Raw genomic sequence first — 20,371 nt, forward strand, 5'->3', positions numbered from 1 at the left:
ACTCAGGATGAATCTGCAGTATGGCGCCACAGCACAGGCACATTATTACACTGGTCTTACAGCACACACAGTTGAGAAGAATTTCCATTTAGATGCATAACAGTGGTGAACCCACAGCAATTTATTTAACAGTCTTACAGGTTAGGAAATACATTTATTTAGTTAACATAAATCTCTCAAAGTACCAGAACTTTTAACACCTCTGTGCTTTTTATTTGTGTTAAAAATCATATTCCAACATTAAATTAATAAAACATAAGAGCAACACAGGATTCGGGACAAGACACAAGTGGGGTATATTTGTAGCATAGTTATGATTTTGCTGACTTAAATTAACTTTTTAAGTTAGTTTCCCTTTGTTTTTCAGTTGCTTTGCTATGCTTTGCTTTAGAGATGCTGATGAAGTTGAAATAAAATATTTTCTACCTCTTCTCATGAAATTATTGTGACAATGTGATTTATTCTTTATAGATAGAGTGTATATCTTCTCAAAACTTTACTGATGAATCTCTTCCAAACATGTAAAAGTGATAATTAAACCATATTTAACCTTTGCAAAAAAGAGCTTTGTCTCAAAAAAAAAACTTTCCAACTTTATGGACAACAGTGTAATATGACCAATTGATGAAGGGCAAACCATACAATACATTTACATTTCAACTATCAGGCTTTGTAATGTGTAAAAGAGCACTGGACGAACATGAAGCAGATGTACCGGGATGAACACCTACTGCATGTAGATTATAATGCAGTAACTATAAAACCTGTGTTGGCTCTGACAAATGTCAGGCAGACACACACATACGCGGACAAAAATGAATTTATAATGTGAGCAAACACAGTGCTATAGATAAGAGGAGATAATCTTGCTTTTTTGTGAGGGAGGGGGGGTGCGGGGGGGGGGGGGGGGGGAGACAAGCCATCAAAAGCACAGGAACATGTTTGCTCCCGATGATATTGTTATCGACGGAAAGGAAAAAGAAATCAAAGGGAAGTGAGAGTGCATGAGGAGGAGGGAGGGAGAGAAAAAGGAGGAAACAGATGAAGACAGAGAATATTCAGGTCGCATTTGACAGCTTTACAGTCTGTTGCAGCGAATAGGATGTCTAGGGACGTGGCAAAGCAGACAAATATTGACTTGCAGAGCGTTCGCTCGCTTGCACAAGAACGCACGTGGACGTGCACGTGCACACACAAACACACACACACAGACACACCTAAAGCCACACAACACACTTCTACGTGAAGCCTCCAAATTCAGCCAAAATGGATGAGCTCACATTGCAACATCCGTCACTCTTGTTTTTTTTGCCCAGCTCAACCTCTTAATCCAATATGCCTCCAAACCAATTTGTTTGTCCAGTAGGTCACAGACAGTTTCCTGCCCTCACTGTTCCCTGTTCTCTTGTACTGTTTATTTCTCTCTCTCCTTTGCCTTACTTTCTCTGAACGATGAAGCCATTTCCAGAGCTTTTGCCCCCTGGGAGATCGAGGGCATCTCAGTCCACACATCCATCCCTCTTTTCCTGGAGTCACTTCCTACTCTTCTACCACCTTATCTTCCATCGTCCTTTCTTCCCAACTGTCTTGATGTCTTGAATTAGAGTGTGCATTGGCACAAATGGGTATAGATACACGTGTTACATTTAAGAATGTCTTCTGGTTTCTAAATGGCTGTAATTTCAAGTTTTTGAGATAATTACAGTCAAATTATGGTACATGTGGCATTGGCTCTGGAGTCAAATGGCAACATAATGATAATAACTTCATAACTCAGAATGATGTGTTTATGAGAGTCCTTATGCAGTTTTTACTTTTTTTGTTGTTTAGGTGAAATTTAAATTAAAATCTAAAACTATTTGTTAGATTGTCAACCTAGTACAGATATAAATGCTAAAAGATAAACTGTACTAACTTTGGTGATGCCCTGACTTTTCATCAAGCACCACAACCATCAAGTCAAATTATGTGTCTTTAGAGCTTCTAGCATCTATGCAGCCGTGCTAAAATTCCCTGTTATCTATCAAACATCAGCATTTTAAAATTGTTACTGAAATTGCTACTCTTTCCTCAAAAAAATACATGATTGGGATGAACTGAGTGGCTGTAGATGCTTCATATTGTTAATTTGTTGACAAGTATGAAGCATTTTGAAATATATTGGAAATCAAGGTTATTAAGAGAATGAGGTTATTATCAGAAAACATGACTGTAGAGAAACCAGGGAGTGAATAAAACACTAGAGTTTACAAATTGTTTATAATTAATTAATTAATTAATTATAAGTGCAAAATGAGTCAAGCAGTGTTGTGTCCCCGTGTCTCTAAAATAAAATGGCAAATAAAATGTTGGTGAAAAAAAAAAAATATCCAGGCTGTAAAAACTGAAAGAACACACACACACACACACACAAAGACACACACAAAACCACACTTTGTCCTATCTTGCTGTCCAGTAACAGCAATTACTCTGGTGTTACCAGACACTGACCAAATGTTTCAAAACACCCTCCACCGTCTCCAAATCCAGGCCTCCCCCATCCCTGGCTACCCTTAGAGGTGAAAGGTGCCATGTGTTTTCAGCTTTGCTTTTGACCCCCCTGTGTTTTCAAAAAGAGAAAAGAAAATGAGGCTTTGACATGTAACCGTGTGCTCCTGCAGGCCATGGACACAAGGATGTCTTCAGGACCTTTGGTGTGTGTGTGTGTGTGTGTGTGTGTGTGTGTGTGTGTGTGTGTGTGTGTGTGTGTGTGTAGGTACGTAGGTTAGTACTAAGACATGCAAGAAAGGAAACAAGAGTTGGATGCATGGGGGAACCGATGGGGGTCTCATGGTGTGAAGAGACAGGAAGTAAGTTGGGCTGCTCTAAAATTCCAAAGTGAGCAATTTCTCACAATCTTCAGGGCCTGGTGTTAATAGATAGTGGTTGGACAGGGGTGGGTGGGATTCTAGCGAAATGTACATGAGCATTAGATTTCTGTGAACCCTTGTAATCACGCAGGGCTGAATTTCTGGTTGTCAGTGTTCACAGAGATCCATATTGGCTGACACTTGACAATATGACCCTGATGCAATAAAGTAGAACATCTTAGAAGCAATTTAATCTGACTGGAAGTGAGCAGTAGAGAATGTGAAGTGGAAAAAAATATATCACTTACTTAAAGACCACCTGTACTGAAATGCATTAACAGTAATTGAAGCTTGGGGAAGATGATGTGGATGTGTAAGTTGTATTTATTTATTTTTAAACTGAATGCCTTAAATTGTATAAATGCAGTGCATTCACATTTTCAAGATGTATCCAGTTAGGAGGTGTGGATATTACAAAATGCCCTTCAACCTACTGCAAAATTGAATTGTATTAAAAAACTGAAAAAAAAAAAAAAAAAAAAAAAAGCAACAGGACATTCTTGCGACCATGGTAAGCAAACATTTTATATTCACTATTAACTATTGATTATTGAGTAGCAAATGTCGGTTCTATTAATTGAGCTTTAAAATAAATAAACGTTCAACGGGAACATAAAACAACTAGAAAGTACAGTGAGGCAGTAAGTGAATGTAAAATCTGCTATTCACAGAAGGACGAATAAATTACAAAAACTCAAGACATTAAGACAAAAACATTTGTCAACGTGAGAATAAGTCAACGTGAGATCCCAATGTTTTCAACTTTGTTATCTTCAAAATGTCCTGCTTAAAAGACGCTCCAACGTTTTTCATACCCTGACATTTTTACTATGCTTCTCTCTTTTAATTCTTCTTTGGGAGCTCAAATTTGAGCCTTGTTTATTTCTTCAGCATTAAGTGAATTTGTTGAATGTCTGCTGCTCAAACTTCAAACCAGCTCTTTTACTCAAGAGTAGTTTCCAAAGCAATTTGGCATCAAACAAAAGCTGGCTGCACCCATATAGTAGTTTTGGATCTTTATTGCAATGTACACAGTGTCCAGAGAGTGTTAACAGTAAACACGATTTTTAAAAATTATTGATTTTTGCAAATCTTGGCATGTTCTGTTGATAAAGTGCAAGACTGCAGCCTTCCTAGTGGCATAATTTTACCATTTAATCCTTGGTAGTAACAGGGCTAAAAGGTTTACGTTGAGGCTGAGACTAGAGGCAAGACCACAGGGTCAATGCAATCAAGAAGGATTATCATTAACATCTTGACAGCAATCAGTCAATTACATGGCAATATGCCTGTTAAATTTTGAGATGCCTTATCATGAGGCAAAGTGGGTTATGGAACATCACTAAAAACTGTCCTCTTAGCCTTTTACAATTCAAAGCATCAACACAAATCAAACATGTTTGTCAGATTCTTCCTAATCCACTTAACTGATCTACTGCCAATATATTTAGTTATTGTTGAGTTTACTACTTGGACGTGGACATGGTTTTAAAAATGGAGTCTGCTTTTACTGTCAAAGTCACAGACTTTGTAAACTCTGTCATATTACACCTTGGCTTTAGGGACAACAGATTCATCGTTTGGATGACCAAAGAGATAAACACAGGCAACTTAAAATGTCCGAACAACAACAACAGTGCTATTTTTAATGAAGACGGTCTCCATTTACTGGAGATTGACAACTATTGTTAGACTGATCTGGCTGTGTTCTCTTGCACTGCATGTTGGACAAACTGACATCATCAGTTTCAGGCATGCCACTAACAGGGCAGAAAGCAAATTTGCATACAATATTAGTTTTATTCTATGTGTGCTCGGAAGGAGGACAAACCAATAGACCTGAGACTCTGACCAGCGGTTGAACCCGTAGCCCTGTGACTGTTGGCCCAGCCAGCTGCTGGGAATACAGCAATTCACATCCTCTTTACAGTGCTGTAAATGCATTTATAGTTCAAGAGAAGACTGGATGAGATGGCTCCAGGATCAGGGCAGGAAAAGTCATTTTAGCTGTCGTTTGCTGCTTGGGTAGTGCTGCTGGTGGAGGATTGAGGTTTAAGTAGATTGCACAAAATTAGCAACACATGTTGCCCTTTATTTTTACTTTGTTCTTCTACAGTAAGAAGCAAACATCGCCACCAAGTACCACTGGAGAATAAAATTAAATAATGAAACCAAATAAGGTAAAGCCAAAGCAAAGAATGTCAATGTGGCACTGAGCTGCTGCTGACTAAAAGTTGCGTGGCAGACACTTTGCATTCACACAGTTTCATGTTAAGCGTTCTAGTCAGATGCTGGGGAAACTCATGTGTACTGGATTACAACACTTTTCACAGTCGTCATGTCTTGTCATCACTCTCTGCCTATCTTCTCCTTTTTTGTGTAGAGTGCACCAAAATGGCCACAAGAGAAAATCATGCAAGGAGTAGATGACAGCTACACATACTCTCCCCCTCCCTGGGTCAATAACCTACATGAAGCTTTTGTTTAGAGGCCATTATTTTATGCTTTTAACTCACACATTGTCAAAGGCAATGCTAAGTTTATTAAGGCTGGAGTCATGAGGCAAATAAGGGAAAAGAGTGTTCACTTGGGTAGTAAAAGTGTGAGAAAGCAAAAAGAGACACTAGTGCAAACTGGAGGAGAGGAACTTGGATTTCCAAACTGAAACACAATCTAAACACTGCATTTAAAAAGAAGCAATCAATTTTTTCCTCTACAATTAGAAAAGGAGGTATATGTCTGCACATTCCCATGACATGGCAGGAGAATAGTTATTGATACAACCAAAAAAGCCAGCTAAAACATTGCTCAACAATTGTTGATGTGAGACAGTTCAGCCAAGGAAAGAGGCCAAGCTGAGCCAACAGAAACAACTGGAGACATGGCTGAGACTGCAGATGATAGGATATCCAAATGGCTAAACAACAGGAAATGCTTGAAACATGCAGTTGTTTTTTTTTTTTTTACTGCGTTCAGGTGCATTGATTTACATACTTGTTTATTTTGTTTGATTCCAAAAACGCTCTCTCCCACCCTGTTAAATCTTCCACATAAAACTTAAGAGCTGACTTCAAACGGACAAATCGGATCAATTAGGGAAATCTCACAACCAGAGCTATTTAGGGGAATAAACCTACCTCAAAATACCACAAAACTTGCAGTCATCAAGCCCATGTTATCTGCCAAATGACACCATACAGAGGTTACTAGCTCTTTTCCATTAAGTCATCTGTTTTCTCCCAAATTAGATGTCAGAGTAAGGATATTATTTGGTGAGTAAAGTCAAAAAAGATGAAGAAAATCCCTCATGTTCAGATTATGTCCAGACCCACAGCACAGATGACATTGAGATCCAATTAGTTATCATTTATGAGAGCATGAGCTCAGCCTTCTGGCTGTCTTCATCAGATGCTTTTATTTTGTGCTACAATAAAGTTAATAGACATTGCTTACGGCATACATAGTGCATTGTATATAGACACATACAGTCCTAAAAAAAGAACAGATTGGGAGGAACGAATTTGCAGTTCTGTTGACTGCTAAGACTGATAAACTAGAGTAAACCAGCGTGTAGAGCTTTATTGTTAAATTCATCTTTAGGTAGATTAGAAAGGAAACAAAATACCCACAAAATGGCTAAAGAATATACCTGTTTATAAGATTCTTATACTGCAAATCAGCCCCAATGGTGCAAAAGTCAATACACTGTCAGTTGCCTCAAAACAAAGACCTTCCTAACTGAAATTTCTTATTAACTGATAACTGTTTAGAATATCTATGTTAGGCCTTAATGTACAAACATTACCTCTCTAGTCAGCTGAGAACACAGCCGTCAGCAGGATGTTGCCAAACTTTCCATGAAACTAAACTAAAAAAAAAAATCCTTGTAATTCTATAACAATTGTCTGAAGTGTTACGTGGAGCAAGGTACAGTGTAGCAAAGCAAGGACATGGTGGGTGGGGCAGAGCAGAAGGGATTGGTGTTGAGCATCATGCTAGTGTTAGTTTAATAAAAAGAAAAAAAAGACTAAATAATTGTACAAATTTGACCACATTCAGTGGAATTTGTTTGCTCTCATCCTTCCACAAACTAGCCAGTTTCCAACTAATGGTGGCCGTTTCAGCCCTGCACATGGGCTTAGGAAGATTTTAAACCCATTTCTCCTTCCAACAGCTTCAACTGGTGTTCGCTGGCCTAATTTAAGCAACTGCTTGTTTCAGGTCCATGGATTCTATTGCTCAGTGCTCTCCTGATGGTCAGCTCATGAACACTGACATTAGCCACTTCAAGAAAGGCCTTTATTTTCATAGACGTTAACCTTATAACCTCCCTTTTACAGGGCTCACTCTGCCAGACAGTTGACTGGTAGAGTCCAAACTCAAAAATCTCCTTTGTTGGAACCTTGACACACTTCTACAAACCTTGTCAATATTAGATGGTGAGATTTGTCTTCTTTAAATATGACAGGGCCTCCCAGGCTCACACTTCACTCTCATGCCATTAATTGAAACTCTGGCTCTAATGTCCTCTTAAAATGAAGTGATAATCTTAAATGCTTTAAGTGCTTTTGCCACATGCAAATATTTTAAATCATATGCACAATGATTTGTCTCAGTTGTTCTAGGGTATCTTTGATATCGTAGGCCATATTTATGCAGGAGAAGATTATGAAAGGTTAAAAAAACTTTCAAGGGTCACCGTACAGTATGTGAGTGCAGCAGAAGTGATACTGTAGAGGCAATGATAGTCCTTGGTAGGTAGCCAAAAGTAGGGAAGTGTGTGTGAATATGTGTGGGTGGAAGTAATGGTGGAGGGGGGGTATGATCAGCGGAGGTAGAAATAGGCCAAATGTTACTAAAGGGTTCAAAGAGTTTGCCTGTCCTCACTAGCTGCTCTCTGAGTAAGGTCGTTATTGTGTTTGTGAAATCATGAAATTACACTACATGTTAACAGTTTACATGTGGTGAATATATGTTTTTATTTATTATGGCTCCCTGTTTTTCTTAATATTCTGAAGTTGTATTCATGCAATGTCACAAAAATAATATTTTAGATTTCAGATATCTGCAATATAAACTTGTAGCACAGTCTCATTAAAACAAATGCATTAATTGATTAAATCTGATGAGCCAAAAAGACCAAAGCCAAAAATCTGAAGGTAATTGTACAAAACCTTGCCTGAGAAAATCAATTTAATGTGCAATTACTGTACTTAAGCAGTCAAAAATTACTCTGTTTATCATCATGTTCTAAGGCCTCTAACCTTGGTGAAGATCATACTTTGATTTTGTGTGTGTCACTAAAGGCAAATGTGACACAACATACCAGGTTGAGACACTTTCTATTTATTTCAGGTGTGTTTGCTCTACCATGTCCAAGGAGCAGATTTATTCATTTCAATCAAAATGAATGAAAACAGTTAACATGGAATTTTGTGTATTTTTAAATGAATTTTAAATTTCTAAGTTTTTTTTTTTTTATATCTGAAAGTAGGTTGCAGTTTGACAGGAACATCTGTATTTGAGATGTGTGCATGCTGGGTGCACTCATTATGTCTGTGTACTCTTCATGTCTTTCAGTTTAACCCACAGGGATGCCTTCTCATATTTAGAGGACATAATTAATAATAAAGCAATCCCACTTTAAAAACCTTTACATTTACATGCACTTGCATTTAAGAGCAGTCAAGTAAAGTTGTTTTGGTTCAGTTTGAACAGAATTTATACAGGCTCAAAGCAAAGTAATACAGCATGAGACTAACCTCAGGTAGTCTGTGTGGAAAGTGAACTAGCGGTGATTTTTGTAACTGTTTTGTTGGTTCCTGTTGTGTTGTCTAGGACATACTTACGCACTATAGCGTTTAGTAATTTTTAAAATTTATTTTTCGGCTTATCCCGTGAGTTCAGGGTCGCCACAGCGGATCATTGTCAGCATGTTGATTTGGCACAGTTTTTACACCGGATGCCCTTCCTGACGCAACCCTCCCCAATTTCTACCGGGCTTAGACCGGCACTGCACAGCTGGGGAGGGGAATGGGCTGTTGGGGGTTTAGTAAATATTAACAGTTAATTTTAGGTGGTCATACAATGATTACAACAATTAGTTGAGGGGTTGTGGCTCCTAAAAAGACTTCAACAGAAACTCAACATCTTTAAAGGATAACTCTTCATTTTTGAAATGTTGCTCCAGAAGCTCTGTTTCACCGTAGGTATCTCACAGATACGTAGCTAACAGTCTTACTTCAGAGCACTATACAAAGTCACGATAAAACACATAAGTAAGACGCAGTCTTCGTTATGAAAAATATATACCAAATACTTTTTTCCTGGAGGCTCAAAATGGTCACACATTTTTAGAGCATTTATATTATGTCTAGTGTACTGAAACCTTTTTTTTCTCTCATGAGAATTTAACAAAACTACTCAGGTCACACTTTATTAGAAAGAAACATGTCACCCAGTGCAGCGGTGCGATTGTACTGCTGCGTTTTTACTGGGGTCCCTGGCAAAGACATACAGAGGAAATAGGGTTCAGCATTAAGAGATGCATTGTTATTGTTAATGGCCTCATCCTGTAAAGTTGGATGATAATCAGAATTCTTCCAGATTAAATGCATTCAATACAGCAGCTAATGATCAAACGCACAGCACTGCATCAGAAACGTGTCTTGCCTTAAAGTCTGTACAGTTCTTCAGAAACTGCCTGCAAGATAGTAAACTAAGAGTTGCAAATCAATACACGCTATACCCCTCCAACACCCACAAAATGCTTTAGGGTGGGGGGTTGGGGGTCTTCCAAAAAGCCTATTTACTCCTGGATTGAAGTGCTTTTCCCTCTGACCGGCCATATTAGTATTCTGTGGCCACTTGCTTGTTTTCAACAGTTATAACACAATATCCATGCTTTGCTTTTATGTCGCACCTCCCAGTGGAATTAGTAGCATAAAAGCAATCCTTGTGTGTCCTGGCTACTTCCAGATGGCTTTGGGAGTGCTTTTATCTTCTCCCTCTGCCTCACTCGCTCTGTCTCCTTTCACTTTCTCTTGCTTTCTTTCTTCCCCCCACATGAAAGTGCCGTCGGCAGATCTTTGCTTAGCCGCGTTCATTCTCTCTTCATCCGAAAATATAAAAGTTTCAAAGAGCATTTCATGAGGGAGCTCTTCCATAAATGGGATTCATAGCTTTCTAATCTGCGCTGCGAAATTGATCTAAAAAGTTTCCCAGAGCTATTGGCCAACTTACATAATGCAATAAAAGGTCGTGCCTAAGAGAATATTTACTTTTATTACTATTTGTGTCACAAACAATCCCCTCACTCTGTTCCCCCATTTGGGACAGAATCAAGATCTCTTGCATGACATTTCATTCAGATTTACAGACATGTTTTAGCATGCTAAAGCAAACTGTCAAAGGCATGAGTGGAGTTCTGGGTTCTATTAAATAATATAGGAGTGTGCAACATAAAAAGGCATGATTTAAGAGATATGCTGTCTGGACTGGGCAAGGAAAATAAAATGTAATAATTATTCATTCATCGGATTGACCCATGGTACAGATAAGTTATATAGAAAAATGCATTTGTCCCAGGCCTTTATTAACATGGGATCAGCAGTGACTAAATACAGCCTTGATTTGAAGCCCTGGGCATGAGCAGGCAAATAATCCATCAGAAGAACAACAGGACATGTGAACGGAGAAGTGTGTGACTGTCTACACTCATGTAAAACCTGCCTAATTACACATACTGCTGTGACACAATGAAGAAGCTGTCAACTTTGATTGGCTGACTTCCATTTCTGCCGATGTCAGTGCATACCAGGGGCTCATTACAGAAACTGCGACAAGTGGCAGTGAAAATCTAATAGCCAGCGTGAATGTATGACACACTGTTATATCATTACGAGAACAATGTATTACTGTGCGGCATAATGCTGGAGAAATTTGAGGCATTTTTGAAACAGGAACAGTGGTTTGACTTTTTTCATAGCAGGACTCAGCCACACACACTGTCTATCTCGTGGAATAAATCCTACTTTAATTCCAGGTATGGCTCCCTGTCCAGCTCATAAGTAGATGATGGTAGCAATGCAAAAAAGGGATTGTCAGAGGAAGCTGCAATTTGGTGTTTGTGTCCACGGTCCTGACAGCTGCAGAGTTTCGGGAGGTTTACGAGACACATGTACCCTGAGACAGACAGAACCTTTCATGCTTAGATATTAGTACACATGACACTTGGAGTTACATTATTATATGTGATTTAATCTATGCACAATGAAGCAGTATCAGGCTCTCTGAGCTACATACTGTACAAGCCATCTGATTCCTGCCACTAATTTCAAATACTGCTTGCAATCTATTAGAAGTTAAAGTGGATTGTTTTTTTCTTTGCAGTGCTTCTAGTAAAGAGAATTTTACATAGTGAACTATATAATGTATTAGATGGCAAAATGAAGCATAAAAATTCTTTCACACGTTACAGAGTATAATAATTAAATTTGCATTACAGTACAAATTGTTGGCCGCACTGCTGTTTATTAAGGACCACACAGGGAATATTTAAGTTCAGAAACAGACATGCTCTCTGCAGAAAGTGGAGCTACAATAAGTAGGGAAATATGTGAGGTCACTAAACCACATCTCCAACTATTCATAAATGATCGCACCTCAACAGCTACTACGAAAAAAAAAGGTAAACCTGAGCAGGTCTGGTCAAGCTAAAGTGAAAACGCGATATTATTTTGGATATTGAGCACAGTAGAATTAGCTGCGTGTCTAGAGTGGATGTCTGACACATTAAAATGTGCAGTTTGTGTCATTACTTTCTACAAACATACAAGCAACACCGCATGAAAAGTACCCCTATTGTTATTTTGTGAGCTATCCTAGACAAATGTCGCACCGCTTGGGTTCTGCGTTATGTGTGTGAGTGTGTGCATGTCTGTAGGTTTTACAGTCAAGCTCAATGCATGCACGCGCACTCACACTCACACAAAGCAACACAAATCCATACTAGCCACAGGCTCCTCTCCAATCTATTTTCTGCTCAGCTGGTTTTAAATGAAGTTATTATGACTCATTAAAATGCCCACAAGCTTGTGGAAGTCGGCCAATTACGATTTAAATTTAGCCTCCTGCTCTCACAACCTTATCTACCCCCTGTACTACCAACCTCTCTTCACTGCAAATACCTTTTTTTTTTGTTTTGGGAGGGAGGTGTTTGTAATGCATGCACAAACCCTCCTTCCCCCCTCCCACATGCACATGCCAGTACGTATGCACTGTATGTAGGCCTGCTTTGACAGAACATGCAGGAAGTGAGATAAGGTTATGGAACTTCACTGATCTGTGGGAATATGGTTGCAAAGAATAATTAGAAATCAAAGAGAAACATACAAAAACACGAATAAAAACCAAATGCAGCTTATATGAACATGTGCAGTCCAGATACACATAGCAGCACCTCCTCTAAATGTGGCAAACACCACTAATTACTATACAGAACTACACAACTGGACCTTGCCAGTACCGCAAATACACACTCTCACATACACACTTTGTAGCCTTTACATAACCGATGTTTTCTTTGGTTAACTTCAGTTTCTTGTGGTCATGCTGTTTTTTTTTTAACTCATGCAGACCTTTCATTATTTGGGGAATTTGCAAATATACATTTCCTCCTTATGTACTGTCCGTTTGTCACATAATACAGGGAAGATGGTTTCGTGAGACGAACCATTCATTATAAAACACCAGGATCAGTTTAATAAATCATATGATCTGTCTGGAAGTTGTATAGAGAAGTACAACAACTTCCCTGCACAAAACAATTGCTTTTCTATAAGCATTGTAGTAGGGGGGGTTATTTGTCTGTATATATGTTTATGATGCTGACAGTGCCTGACAAGCACCTTAAAACTGAGGCTTTCTTGGAGCATGCAAGTGTTGTTGAGGATTCACAATCAGCTTTGCCCCTCTAACATCCGAATGCCCTGAGACAGTCTGAAGGACCCTTGCCTAAAAAAAGACTCTCTCAGAATACCTAGAGACTAGAACAAGCAATTCCACCTGATCCTGCTTTAGCCCCCTTGAGCAATGCTCACTATTCAGCCAGTAAGAGACCCCAAAACACACACACACACGACCTAATTTAACATCACACTCTGAAGCAAACAAATGTCTGCAGCCTGTGTATCTTCTTTTTCCTTTCGAGTTAATGGTGAGCAGCGTAGCTTACCACATGTTTGTGTGTAAATGAGAGTGTAAGTGTGTGTGTGTACACATGTGTTTGAGTGTGTGCGTTCAACAGTATCATTCGCATTTCCAGGAGAGCAAATTAATTGGCAGCCTTTTGCAATAATTGACTCTTACCACACACACACACACACACACACACAAACACATACACACACACATATACACACATGCATTGAACACACACAGCAAGCACTTACATCTCTCTCAGATACATACACACACATGCTGCTCGCTGACAACAAAGCTGCTGGGAGGAGGGAGGGATGATGAAGCGAATCCAAAATTCAATCGACTGTGTTCTTGTTTTGAGCAGAAGGCACACAGTGTACTGTACTGTGAGAGGCCATAAAACTCTCACTCTCCACAAAAAAAGAAAAAAAAAAGACAGCCTTTGGTAGACACACAGACGTTTCAGCAATCACCCTCTATCAAAACACTTTGTCTCGCATACAAAAATAAGACTTGGCATCAGAGCGGAATACCAAATCAGGCCCATTAAGGGAGCACAGGGGCACTTGCTACTTAGCAACCAAAAGGATTTAAAGCTGCAACATCCCTGTAATAAAAGGAATAGGATCAAATCCTCCTGTTTTTTTTTCTTGTATGAAAATAGAGAGGTCTGAAAAGTCAACTCTGAGTTTCCCCATCTAACTTTTTGATTGACAGACTTATGGAGTAACCAGTGCCACAGGTAAAATTTGCAATAAATGGATTTTATGGGATTATTTTATTAGCTGTTGTTATGCTGAAAGGTAGTTTAATCTTGTTCACATCTTAAAAATAAGAGTTTAGCATTTACAAATGATTCTAAATTGTGTTTTTTCACCAACTTATTCTAAGGATTAATAGTATAATGAGAGTTAATAATTAAGAATTCTTGCATTTCTGCTTGTATTAATCATATTGAAGTTTTTACATGAATGCATTCCCACGTAAAATGATATGTAATTGTAAGTTAATGTTTTTAAAAGGTCTGACAAGGTGATACCATAATAGCAGGAGCTCAACATGACCCTTCCCTAACCTGATCCACAATCAGGCATTTACTCCAACAAGTTCAAGGCAGTGCAAAAAAAAACTAAAAATAAAAAAAAAACTGGCGGACTTCATCATTTTAAAAATTAAATACATAAAAAATATCACTCTGACAAAATCCACCCTGGAATAACGTAACCACCATGACATACTTGGGGAAACAGTTAATGTAAGATTGTCATTTCAGGAGACAAGCCTGTAAAAGTCAGGAGTTCCTGGATTTGACTGTCTACATGTAAATACAAATGAGTTGACAGATGGACTCTCCAACACCACCAGCCTTAGTCCTCACAGTAAAAAAGCTTCATATACTTTAGTGGCTAAATCCTAGTTCTGAAATGACATGCTGCAAAACTTATTATTACAGCATGAGACATTCTTTGCTAGTAAGTGACACCTTTCCCAGCAGTGCAAGTTACAGCAAATGCCCTCACTCCTGAATACCCTTCCAGTAAGGCAGCTACCCATGTCAGGTAGGACCATGTTGAGCAAAACGACATTTAAAACAACAGGACATTGGAAATGCAGGACATTGGTCTGAATGTGCTTCCAGATGCACAGCTGTCAACCTGGTCCACTAAAGACCCAGAGGATCATCCCTCTCGCACTGTTTGGCTTGGCTATTTTTTTTTGTTTATTTCTTTAAAACCACAGCTTTTTCCAGGAAGCCCACAGCGCAGGTACACTGAGTTCTGGCTAAGGACACAGCTGCTCAAAGTAACACGTTTCCAATGAAGTCACATTTGCTCAGTACAGAGGTCTAACAAGTTCTCCCCCCTCTACCTCCACTCACCTCTCTGCTAGGGAAATAAAAATATCTGCCTGACAGCAATGGCTGATGCCACAGTGTTATAAGTCGACCTCTGCTGCTTGTGTTACCTCTCACTTGTGTGTCCCCAACATGCACTCCTCTCACGTAATATAAGCCAGCTGAGATTTGTCCAGCTGCATAATCTCAGTGGTGTGTGGACCCGTAAATCAACAGGTCTGGGGAAGTATTACAAGAAGCGCAGGGCAAAGGGGGAGCTTTAGGTTAGTGACGAAGTAATGTTATGCTACTAGAGAATGAGCTACTGCTGTTTATCCACTCTGTCTGTCATCTTGTGGTAATACACCCAGAGAAACAACATTGGAAGGTGTGTGTGTGCGTGTGTGTGTGTGTGTGTGTATGTGTGCGGCTGTGCGCATGCATGCAAGCAGGACAGACGATCAGCTGTGATAAAAAAAATGTACATGAATACTGCCTAACACTGTCATTTTTTTCTGGAGTTCTTTCCCTACTACATGCTTTTAATAGCACTTTCCCCTGCCACCCCTCCCTCCCTCGAGTCTCCTGTCTTTTTCTCACTCATACATACACACAGTCAGACTCACACACACAAACACAGACGGACACACACGCACATTTAGGAATTTGTGGCCTGGAAGGCAGTCAAGTTTCATTAATTTCTGGGTTTGGGTACAGTACAGTGTGTTCCTGGACTCACATCTGCGAGCGATCATAAATGCTGGAATGCTGGCAGAACATCCAGACCTGCCGGCACAAATATGTCGTCATCACTGTGAGGGAAGAGCTGGCACAACACCAAAACAGCCGACTAGCCTACAGCCAAACGAACGCCACAGAGATGGAAATGGACAAAGAGCAATGGGAAAGTAGTCCTCCCGCCTCGCTACATTCATATCCAAATTCTTTGCGTTTTTATCTCATCTAAACAATCTGGGCATTTACGTGGGCATTTTACTCCCATACTCAGATTGGAACAAAGCTTTTAATTTTAGGGAGCTGAGATGAACATCTGGTCAGAGACAGCAGGAATACAAGATTTACAGTATGGTTTACTCCGGCACATTCACAGTAATGCTAGTTAATATGTACTGTTGAGATCATATAAACCAGACTACAGAAAAATATAAACAATTATCTCATGTGCACACACACAATAACAAGTACTTCTGTGTATCACTGGATTTTTTTTCTTTAAAATCAATTTTACTATTTAGCCATTGTCTGAATCTTCCTATTTCTACATGTGTGCTTTAAGTAAACTAAAGAGCCCCATGTTTCTTTTATAGCATAAAACCCAAAAAGCTCAACCAACAGGGAACATAATGCTATCAACTTGGATGACTTAAAAGACACATTCCCTTCAGGCCAGGGAGAAACACTATCCTAAACTGCAAACCTCTCTCTGGAAAGACACTGTACTGGCTGACTAATGCACAAACCAAACACAAGCATACCAAACTGGTGAATGCTGTGTGAAACAGTGCGATATGACTCCAAATGCCAGGGGATTGTCATTGAAAGTCATGTTGCAATCAATAATGTAGAAACTTATTTGTGTTTGTAGGTAAACTGTTATTGAGCTCACAAGTATAATGGCTGAAGAGCAACTGTGTCTGAAACTGTTTATTCACTATAAAGCACATTATTATTATGTCTGCTTCTTGTCTTATTGTCTCTAGAGAGAATCATTATCTTCTTGCACAGAGGGAAACTGCTTTTGCCTCGCATGGCTACAAATGTTGCCCCCTGGTTGGCAACTACATATGCAGTGACACTATGAAAACAAAGTCTCTACTAAAATCAACAGCAAAATGAAGTAATTCATAAAGATGTGTAATCAGCTGTCAGGGCGCATCTGAGCCGCTCCCACAAAGACTTTCCACAAGCACTGTAAATGTCACCGGAAAGTCCTCCATTTTCTTCACCACAGTGGAAAAACAATGTTAAAGAATCAGGTGGGGAAGTAGATGATACAACCCAGCGTGACCTACATTAAAATACTTTTTTTGGTCTCTCAAGCATCAAGCAATACGTTACAAAGACCATCTCTCCATTCAAGTATTTTTGCCTTGAGCAAGCACACTTAGCTTGCAACTGTTAGTTGAATAAAGATGAATATTTTCAATGTACATCTATCCTTCTCTCTCCCTTGGTCTCTCTCTCTCTCTCACACACAAACTCAGTCGGCTAATCCAGAAACTCTTTACTATGTATACATACTGTAAACAGAGGATTAACACTCTTAAGCTATAAAGGCAGTGAGATGAAAAGTTAGTGATGGTGATGCGGGTGTTCAGGGAGAGTCTTACTGGTAATCTTATTATGCTGCATCGGCTCGCATGGAAAACAAACTGAATCATATCAGTCTGGTCTGGTCTTGTTTAATGAGCTTGAACACACAAACACACACAAGTGGCACATGTGTGCATGTACACATGAGTTGGATTTAAAATCCAGATGAATTTTGAAACAGTGGCCAAAATACAGTTCAGTGAAATAACCACACTTGTGTGCATTTCTGCAGCCTGTGACCTGAAATAACACCAATATCGTGTCTTGATTCATGCTGGGTATTTCTTTTTTGCAATCCGTTATTACATTTTAACAAAATAAGCCAAACATTTTACTTGTTGTCATCCAGAGACTGGGACTAAATAATGTACAGCATATGAGAAAAAAACTAGGCAAATCAGATTATAAATCTGACTATGCAAACTTCAGGTACTGTTTGTGATACTCTGGTCAGAACAGCACAGTATCAAGGGTCAGTATCCTGGTATAACTGTATATTCATTGTGGAAAAGCAATCATTTAAAGTAAACAACATCTAGGACCTCAAAAAAAAAAAAACACCCAAAAGGGGCTGAGTCACAGCTCTCCGCCCTGTATCCAACCCCCATCTGCAGGCTTTGGCTGTGCAAATGCTGTCAAACACTAAACATCAGGCAGAGATTAAAAAAAACAAAACAACAACAACAGGGAAAGAGGACAGACAGAACGAGACGAGAGGGAAAAAAATAGCTGGCACAAGGTAGACTGTACATACTGTACTGTCAGTGGTGGCAGGCAGCCCAGACTGGCGAGCCGCCAAGTCCTCCGTACAACAAGCACAGAGAGACAGACAGACACGCAGACAGACAGACAGGCAGAAAGTGAGAGTGAGACACAGAGGGGAGGGAGGAGGCAGCAGCAGCAGCGCCGGCGTCTGAAACGCTCCACATCCACGACACGCTGCGCATACCAAAAAGCCTCTCTACTCTCTTGCTTCATCTCCCCTGCATTCTGTCTTGTCTGAAAGCAAGCTGAAGGATGATGGCGGTGGTGGTGGTGGAGGAGGGGGAGGAGGGCCTGACGTTGAGGGTTTTGGGACTCGGTGAAGTGTCATCATTACAGAGAGACCTGATAAAAATCGAGACGCTGCATCAGACTGAGAAAAGCCTTGAAAGTCAAACGGTGGTGGCAGGGGTGGAGGGGAAATTTTTGAAAAAGTGCAAAACAAAACAAAACAAAAAAAAAGACAACAAAAACTATCAAAGAGGCTTTGCCTCAGCGCTGTCTCTTCCCTAACAGTCGCCCGTCTCGACAGAAGCGCTTGTCTTGCCTTTTACGCCAGACCAAAGCGGCTATGAATCAACACTGATGTGTGTAACAGTACAGGTTGATGTTGTGCGTCAAGACAGCCCCGCTTGGAAAGAGGAAAAAAAAGAAAGAAAGAAAAAAGTTTGTGCACTTGCTGCCACTGTTGCTAAAAATATACTGCCCACATCTTCCGCTCGGTTGCCTTTCTCAAGGTGGAGTGTGTGGTTCTTCCTAGAGTTTTCAGTGTTCTTTTTTTCCATTTGATATCCTGTCAACAGTTTCAACTTATGTTAATGGGTACACATCATAAGTTACTATTAACCTGTTGATACATAAAAGGTTTTTAAATGATCTACTTTTTATTCGGCCCCTTGCTCTGTGTGTTCTCAGCTGGCACAGGTATATCCCAGAAGACGGCATAGTAATATTGTTTCATATCGAACTTTTTTTCCCCTTTCAATAAATTTAATAGCAGTCCTACTTTATTCATGAAGGATTCACAAATCCATAACAAATGTACCTGCCACTCGGCTCCTACATTATCGCTATATCACAAATCTCTATGGTATACTAGAACATAAATCTCTACATGTTGTTGGAGACATTTTTATTTACATTATGCAGTTGCTTGAAAATATGGTGAAAAATATTAAAAATATGTAATTTATTATTTGTTTTAGCTCATTTTGTAGGCAGCACTTACATCTGAAAGCTTTTAATAATGTGTGTCACCATTAAATTCGTTTTGACCAACTTGTGAATTGAAACAACTTAAGATCTCCCTGTTTTTCCTTTTACACACCATTTTAAGTTTCCCCTTCTTATTGAGATTTATGGGTGAGAAAATCAACTGTTGGCAAAGCTTTTTCTTAAAAAAAATTGCATCCTTGTTTGTGCTGTCCTGATTAGAATAAGAGTAACCAGATTAAATATGTTTTAATGGTAGTGTTATTTTGTCTTTTGACTGTCAGTCTGGGTGTGAGAACCAGCTCTACTACTGCTGCAAGGAAGGTTGTGAATTTTATCAATGTAGTTTTGAATGAAATCAGAGCTGTGCTGCTTTATTTATTGATTTGCCTTTGGTACAGTGGATCATGTCCTGATAAAGCAAAGGTTGCTTAATAAAAGGCTTGTTTGACTAAGCAGAGTGAGTTACTAATGATTTGGTGGGACTCAGTGTGTGAAAGTTAGTAGCTTTATCTGGCTTACTGTTTTTAATGGAGTACCCCAAGTTTCTGTTCTCGGACTACCTTTAGGTGCCATTGAGGTCTTAACAATATTTATAATGTTGCATTATAAATATTGTTTTATCAATGATATAGTTTTAGCTCATTTAATGTTTTACGGTCTCCGTTCATTTAACTAATTCCTGTGTTGAATGTAGACAAAAGGGACTTGAACTTATTTTTCAATTTACACAAGATGAGAACCTTGTCAAGAAATCATCATTGTGACCTTTACTCTAGATTTGGCTGGCCCTCAAGCTCTATGTACCATTTGAGTCAGTGGTTTATTTTTATTTCTAAACAGAATGTAGATGAACTCCCTTGTACCTTTGCAAACTTATTTCTCAGACTATATCTTTCAATGCTCATCTTGGATCTCTTCTTTTTCTTCCAAGGCTTTGAATAGGTAACACTAAATATGGACAGAAATGAAACAACTGTTGTTATCCCAGATTAAAAGTATTGTAAGTTCTGTGGTAAAAAAAAAAGCCCTTTACTAATTGTGTTCGATTTTACCTTATGGAAATTGAGCTATAATGTGCTAATTTGATATTAGTAGTTGGTGCTTGTATAAAATG

General features: G+C 39.2%; 1 protein-coding gene and 1 long non-coding RNA gene across 6 annotated transcripts in view; one reads left to right on the plus strand and one right to left on the minus strand.

The window, feature by feature from the left end:
• zbtb16a (zinc finger and BTB domain containing 16a) overlaps positions 1-20,371 on the minus strand; it is a 128,852-nt gene that overhangs the window by 55,532 nt on the left and 52,949 nt on the right. The window lies entirely within an intron of this gene.
• On the plus strand, positions 910-19,337 carry LOC137108166 (uncharacterized). Its single transcript, XR_010912159.1, has 2 exons — positions 910-13,854; positions 16,275-19,337. It is a non-coding gene; the product is annotated as an uncharacterized lncRNA (long non-coding RNA).

Source organism: Channa argus, chromosome 22, assembly GCF_033026475.1.
Source record: "Channa argus isolate prfri chromosome 22, Channa argus male v1.0, whole genome shotgun sequence".
Lineage (NCBI taxonomy): Eukaryota > Metazoa > Chordata > Actinopteri > Anabantiformes > Channidae > Channa > Channa argus.